An 8108-nucleotide genomic window follows, 5' to 3' on the forward strand; every position below is an offset into this window, starting at 1 on the left:
AACATGATGAGATGAATCAATATCCTCGAGAGGAGCAAATAGATCGTGAAGATTGTGATAGTGTAGTCTCCCCTCTTCCTCTTCCCGACTACGCTTGAATCTCGGGACGCGATTCTTGTTTAGTGGGGTTGAGTTGTCACAACCCTAGATTATAGCTTGTAGTTAGTTGCATCAGTGAGCATTCATGCATGCATTCAAATCAACTTAATACAATGGGGATGATCTACAATTAGGAAGTGATCAAAACCCCAATGATTTGAAAAATTGACAACAAGGCAATAAAACTAATACCTTAAAAGGGACCAAGAAAACTTTCCAAATACTTGGAAACATAGTGACATAAAATAAATTTTTCAAACCAAAATTCTAGGTCACAGGAACTTTTGAGAAAGTATTTTTGAGTTGACCAAATAGCTAATTGGAATGGAATTATTTTGATTCCTTCTATTTTTAAAGTTTCAAAAATGTTGAAACTTTTATGTGGCATTGGATATTATTGTCTCTGTCACATAATAACATTTTAGGGTTCTATTTTTGATCAAACAATTTATTTTAAAACCTAAATCTAAATGCTAGAAAGAAATAAAAAGAAGAGAGAGAGAGAGCTACCTGGCGCTCATCTGGCAGGCCCAGCCCACTAGGGGCTCCCCTGTCATCTTCCTCCTCCTGCCAGTAGGCAGAGGGGAAGATGAGCACGGGGCTGGCCGCGCCACCTCCTGCTCCCACCTCCTCCCTGCCTGCCTGCCTCGTCGCCCTCCTCTCCCTTATCTCCACGCCGCTGAGCCGTCCCGATCTCCTCCTCTCCTCTCTCCAGTTCCCCCCTTCTCTCTCTCTGCTTTCCCTCGTTGCCACCATTGCCGAGCTAGAGCTCGGGCTCGCCTCTCCGGTCCCCGGACACCCCTCGCCTCCCCGTGAAGCCCAGAAGGACCGCCTCGATGCCCTTCTCCTCCTCGCCGACAGAATCAAGCCCGAAGCCCTCATGTCGCCGCCGCCACCGCCATTTTCTTCGTCGGCCATCGGAACTTCCCGACGTCGATCCGCCGGCTAGGGAACAACCCCGACCTCTCAATCACTGTAAATGGGTTCCTCGTGAGCCCCTGAACCTTTTCCCTCTCCTCCCTCGCTCTATCGTGCCCGGTAGCCCGCTCCCCGCGTCGGCCGAGCTCCGGCCACCGCGAGAGCACGTCGCCGGCCCTACTCTGGCAATGTTCCCTCGCCCTGGATGGGTATGGCAGACGAGGTCGAGGCTGGGCTAAGCCCCAGTGCTCTCGGCCCTCGAATCCAAGTCGTATAGCGCGTTTTTGGCCCATTTCGGCGAGACTTCGCCGCGCCCGTGGTGACCGCCGGTCAGGCTCCGGCAGCCCCTGACGTGGCGAGCCTAATTAGCCTAACTAACCCCCAGAGCCACAGACAGAGGGCCCCATGCATGGGTCAAACCCCACTTAGTGCGGGTCAACTTGGGATTAGTCTTGGCTCACTGACGTGTGGCCCCCACACATCAGGTTTGACTCTCACCAGGCCAGTTGACTGCTGACGCAATGCTGACGCAGTAATTGATTTTCTATTATAAAATAAATCCAGGAAATTGCTAAAACTTGTAAAAATCATAGAAATTAAAATATAACTCGGATGAAAATAATTTATATATGAAAAAGGATCAGAAAAATCCAAAGAATCTGATTATGTAATTTTCATGCTGGTTTGAGAAAGTTAACAACACCAAATAGGCAAAATGATGAATAGGGTAAATTTAATAAATAGTTTGGAGTTGGAATTTGATTCCTATTTGAATTCCACTTCAATTACTATGATCAAACTTTGAGCTAGCAAAAGCAGTACCTCAAATTGCCATCTTCATGCATGTTAAAAACAAGTTATACCTAAGCATCAGGTCGAATCAAGTAAAAGGGTATCCAGAAAATACCTTGTTGAAGTGATGTTTGAATCCTGATTCAAATCCAGTTTCAACCTAAGAATTGGTAGCTATATTAGCCCTGTCACATTTCATCTCCATTTCTTGAACATGCATCATAGTGTTGCATTTCCATGAAGTAACTGTTGTTCCTTTCTTGTTAGCCGGTGTTGTTCCCTCTCGGTAGACGATGGTTCCGACGATCTAATCATTGACATTGATGAAGACTCATTGCTATCTTCAGACGTGTCAGGCAAGCAAACCCCCTTGAGCATATTGATGTAAACCCACTCTCTCGCTCCTGCCCTTTTTTACTGCATTAGGACAAACACGATTCAACTATACATGTAATCGGTAGTTGAACCCATTCCTCTGCATGACCTACTTTTGTCATAGTAAATAGTTGAAACCACTTAGCATGAGTAGCTACTGCTTGAGCCTTGCTGTGGTTACTCATCCATGCTTGCTTACAATACCTGCTATGCTTAGAGTGTCGGGTATGATTCATCTGGATGACGAATCAGAATGGTTGTGATCATGTCCTACAGTGTGAGAGTAAAGTGTGAATCCGATTTGGTAAAGGTAGCGATGAGAGGCCATGTAGGAGTACATGGTGGGTTGTCTCATTGGGATCATCCTTAAGAACCGAGTTCTGTGTATGTTATCCAACACAAGATACTACCACACATTGGGATACTTAATTGACCCTCTTGGCTTATTAATCGCCTAGATCTCTCTCTAGGAGTTGCAACTAGTTTCTGGTGTTTGTAGGAAAAGTGTTGGTAGCTGTGTTTAGCTCTGCCCGACGGGGTAGGCTTCTCTGTGGTAGATACACAGTGGCACGGTGTACCAAGTGGCACCCGGATGGTGGGCTTGGGAACCCTGCGCACATCGTTTGGGGCCGTAGAGGAAACCTCGGCCGTACTTCCTTGCGGGTTCAGTCTCAAATAGGCAATAAACCTGGACTAGGGTCTTGTGTGGTTAACGATCATGGCCGACACCCACGCCAGTGCTTCCGCTTGATGGTTGCCGAGATGCATGACGTGCATATGGTGCTAAGTGGTGAGAGCATGTGTTAAGAAGTATACCCCCGCAGGGTGAATCAATCTGTTCGAATAGCCGCGTCCTCAGATATGGACTACTTGGAAGCATTATGTGGTACATAGACAACTCAAAAGAATACTCTAAAACATGCAAAATAAGTGTGAGTGCTATGGAAGGCTTTCTCGTAGGGAGACGAGACTGGATCCATAGTGGTGTATTGCATTGGTGAATATGTGGACTCGTGTGCGCTATCCCAACTCAAAGAAAGAACTTGTAGTCATAGTACAGGTTAGCCAAGAGTCAAAGCTAGCTTGCTGCAATCAAACCCCACAATCCTTTCACTGAAACATGATGCATATGTAGATAGTTCTCATATAAGACTTGCTGAGTACCTTTGTACTCACGGTTGCTTTATTTATGTTTTTGCAGAGAAGACTTAGACTCATTAAAAGGTTCTACGTGATGTGATCGATGTTGACCGGAATAGCTTGGGAATCCCAGACAGAGGTCTGGCTCCTTTGGTAGGGTCGTAGTAGCTTTTCAGGCTCTTCCAGCCACTTTTAGTAGATGTCTGTACCCAGACATGTTTTGCTTCCGCTTGTTGTTTGTATGACTTGAGTGTTGGGTCACGGGACCCCTGTTTGTAACAACACAGTATGTTGATTCTTATGAGTCCATAATAAAAGCTTCAGTCATAGAGTTATGTTGTGATGCCATGTTTTATCTACACATATCATGCATATTGTGTGTATGTTATGAAATGCATTATATGTGTGAGATTCGACACCTAGTTGTGTGCCTTTAGTAGTACTCTTTACAGGAAAATGCCTCTTTGTGCTTCTATCGAGCCTTGGTAGCTTGCTACTCCTGTAGACACATTGATTGACCGGCCTGTATCCTTCTTTGTTGTTGTGCCTGTCCCCTCGGGGAAATGTCACGCGGTGTAATGGAGTCCTTGTAGCTTCCTACGACTCGTCTATACACGCTGTTGATCTAAAACCTACTTTGCTCGGTTATGTATGCCTGTCCCTGTACGGATGTACCGCTTGGGTTTATAACTAGTCATGTCGACCCGGTTTCTTTGTCGTTTAAACGCTAGCAGCATATTCATATACGTGAGCCAAAAGACGCAAACGGTCCCAGCCGAGGTAAGGTGGCAGCCGTGGAGTTTACCATGCGTGAGGCCGCAAAGTGATGTGATGTGTTACAGGCTAGGTTCTTATGACTCAGGATTGGGGTCCCGACAGCCGGCAGTGCGTTTGCAAGTGCCCTCGAAGGTCTTGATGAACACCTTTGCTTGGATGTGCCACTTTCTTTGCTAGCAAATAAATTCCGTAAAGAAGCTTCTGGTAATGGGGGTACCTTTGCTTTGAAGGAGTCAACACTTCTGAAATATAATAGACTGGACGTTGGACCTTGTAGGCTTTACCTTCTTCTTCTCTCTCAATAGTCAGGACTATACTGATGACTTGACAAGTGGCTACAATGTATAGGAGCAGTGGTTCTTTACTGTGCGGAGCAGCAAGCACCGGATGGGTGGAAAACATAGCTTTGAGCTATACAAATGCTACTTCTGCTTCATCATTCCACTCGAATACATCTAACATATTCATTAGTCGTTATAAAGCAGTGCCTTCTCACCGAGACAAGATATAAACTGACTCAATGCTGCCAGACAACCTATAAGTTTTTGTACGTCATGCACTCGCACAGGGCTCTGCATTCGGACGATGGCGCGGATCTTCTCGGGGTTAACGTTGATCCCTCGTTCGAAAACGAGAAAACCGAGTAACTTGCAGCCAGGAACACTGAAAGTGCACTTGGCTAGTTTTAGCTTGATGTATTACCTCCTTAAATTAGCAAATGTCTCTGCTAGGTCAGTCAGCAGGTCGGAGCTTTTGTGTGACTTGACCACAATATCATCCATATACGCTTCAATGTTACGACTAATCTGGTTGAGCAAACACTTCTGGATCATGCGCATGAAGGTTGCACCGGCATTCTTCACACCAAGAGGCATGGTGATATAACAGAAACACCCAAAAGGGGTCATGAACGCTATTTTTATTTCGTCTCGACCAAACAGACGGATATGATGGTAACCCGAGTAAGCATCCAAAAAATACAAACGCTCGCATCCCGCAGTTGAATCGACAATCTGATTAATGCAGGGGAGCGGGAAGTGGTCTTTTGGACATACCTTTTAATGTTGTTGAAGTTGGTACACATGCGATGGGATTTGTCCTTCTTGGGAAGCATGACAACATTCGTGAGCCACATGGAGTGGTAAACCTCGCGAATGAATTTCGCCTCCATGAGTCGCGCCACCTCCTCGTCGATTGCTTTCCTCTTCTCTGATGCAGATCGTCACACACACTCCTTGACTTGCTTCGCCTTTGGATCGAATCGCAGACGGTGCTCAGCCAGCTCCCTGGGTACAGCCGGTATATCAGCAGGCTTCCATGCAAAGATGTCCCTGTACTCACGGAGGAACTGGGTGAGCTCGGCTTCCTATTTGCTGTCGAGTGTCATGGATATGATATTCGGAGCAGCATTGGGATCCGTCGGGTGGACGTGCACAGGCTTGACCTCACCTGCCGACTAAAAAGTGGACTCAGAAGCAGGGTTCTTGGAACGCATTAGGTCGGCTGGATTGGAGTCCTCCGGTACTATTCCAACTCTACTATCCATCTACTATTCCGCAATATTTAACCCTTGTTGTAAATTGTCTTTAGCTCTGTGCCGATTGCCGGAAACAGTGATGACCCCTTTAGGCCTTGGCATCTTCATCTTCAGGTACAGGTAACATTGTCGGGCCATGAAACGTGCATAGGTAGGACGACCCAGAATAGCATGATATGCACTCTGGAAGTCCACCACCTCAAATGTCAGCTTTTCTTTGCGGAAATTCCTGTCACAGCCAAAAACAACATCTAGCCCGATCTGGCCGAGTGACTTGGCCCTCTGCCCTGGTATAACTCCATGAAAGGACATGGTGCTCTCGCTGTGTCGGGACATCGGAATGCCCATCCCCTTGAGAGTTTCTGCATATAGGATATTCAACCCACTCCCTCCATCCATTAAGACTTTACGAAGTCGAACACCCTCGACAACTGGGTCGACCACCAGAGCCTGGCCACCTGGAGTCGGAACAACAACTGGATGGTCCGACTGATCAAACGTGATGGGGGTATGCGACCACTTCAGATATGTTGGGGTGGAAGGTACTGCCATGTTGACTTCTCTATTGATGACTTTCAGTCGAATTTTCCTCTGTACATGAGCAAAAATCACCAGAGTTGCGTTATCTTTCGGGAAGTCATCTTTATCTTCATCATTCTCTTCTATAGGGTCTTTTTCACTGGACTGACCTTCCTTGAACTCTTCGATTAACAGTCGACACTGTCGAGTGGTATGTTTTGGCAATATTGGATTGCCCTCATCATCTTTCTTCATGTGAAAGACACACAGCTGATCCAAAACATCTGACTGCATCTTGGAATTCTTAGGGGGAAACGGTGCCTTGGACTTTCCCTTGAACTTTCCCGCCGCTAGAGCAGCTGCTTCTCCTAGTGAAGCATTTTCAACCTTCCGCTTCTGCTTCCGATTGGAGTTGGCGTGAGTGTTGTCGACTGCTTTACCTTTTCCTCTACGGAGGCGGTCTTCTCAATCCCCATTTGCATAATGGGTGGCTATTTCCATCATTTTTCTCATTGACATGTCGCCTATCCAACCAAACTTCAGATATAGTTCTTGATACCTGACACCTGCCTTGAAGGCACAGACTCCTTGGTGCTCGGTAACATTCTCCAAAGTGTGGTGGAGATTGGTCCAGCGCTGGATGTAATCGCGCAAGGACTCACTCGGCTTCTGTACGCAATGTTGTAACTCAGAAAGGCCGGCTGGGCGCATGCAAGTGACCTCGAAGGTCTTGATGAACACTTGGGCCAGATCTTTCCAACAGTATATGCTTGAAGGTGTCATCTGATTCAGCCACGCATGGGCCGAACCATCCAGCATCAGGGGCAAGTGCTTCATCGCAAAATTGTCGTTACCGCTGCCAATCTTATACTTCAACTTGATAATTATCCAGCCAAGTTTCGGGCTTGGACTCTCCTGTGAACTTACTGACTCCAGCCGCCAACCTGAAGTTGGGGGAATGTCGGCAGAGCGGACTGCCCTGCTGAAACACTCGGGACCAGAAATTGCAGTACCATTTCCACTCAGATGATCTCTATAGGGACCATCTCTGTAGGCTCTGCCTTTGTTGATCCTTCTCTATGCAAGTACATCTCTTGCTTCAAATCCGGGGTTCCGCTCGTCATCGAATTGGTGTCGGTCATCATAGTGTTGGAACACATATGAGTTGCTCCGTGGAGGAGAATGCACTCGACGGTGGTCATCACGGTGATAACGAGCGGGAAACTGGTTCTCACACTCGTCTCGGTGCTCATACTCTCGGTGGCGCCCATCTGTGCGATGATGGGGCAAACCTGGACTGTAAACTGAATGGACTATATCTGCTCTTGGTGAATTACTATGTAATCTATTGAGCAATTGCGATCCAACTGAGTTCTGCTGTTGTGCTGCTTGGAGCAAAGTGCGAATCTGTTCTAAGCCTCTACCTGCCTCCATATCTGACGGATAAAATGAATATGCTATCTTGGCTGCTGCTGCGACATTAAGTATCGGAGTACGACATACCTCAGTATTGTCGTGATGACCGCCAGAGAAGAGCTGTCGCTGAGGCCGACCAGAAGTTGGAGGACGACGACGACCTCAGTATTGGTTCGCCGGCCTTGTGCTCGCGGCGAAAAAACCCAGGCGGGCTCTCCACGGAGCCCTCCATGAAGACCTCTGCAGCTGGGTTGCAGATCTCACACTTGGAGGGAACGTCAGACTGATCTGACACCGATTGGATTGGGTCCTGAAGGGGTACAGCAGGCTCGATGGCTACGACTTGAGGGGTCGACGCAGATGACATCTCACGAGCCACTGCGTGCTTCAACCACCGCAGGAGTCTAGAGCGACTCGATCACTTGCAATGATGAATAGTAAAGTTAAGGGCCGACAGCGGAGTCGACGGCTGTAGAAGGAGTACGCCGACGGTGCTTGCATGGAAGTGCGTTGCTCCATGGTTTGGGAGCGCCTT

The sequence above is a fragment of the Hordeum vulgare genome, chromosome 3H (genome assembly GCF_904849725.1).
Source record: "Hordeum vulgare subsp. vulgare chromosome 3H, MorexV3_pseudomolecules_assembly, whole genome shotgun sequence".
NCBI lineage: Eukaryota > Viridiplantae > Streptophyta > Magnoliopsida > Poales > Poaceae > Hordeum > Hordeum vulgare.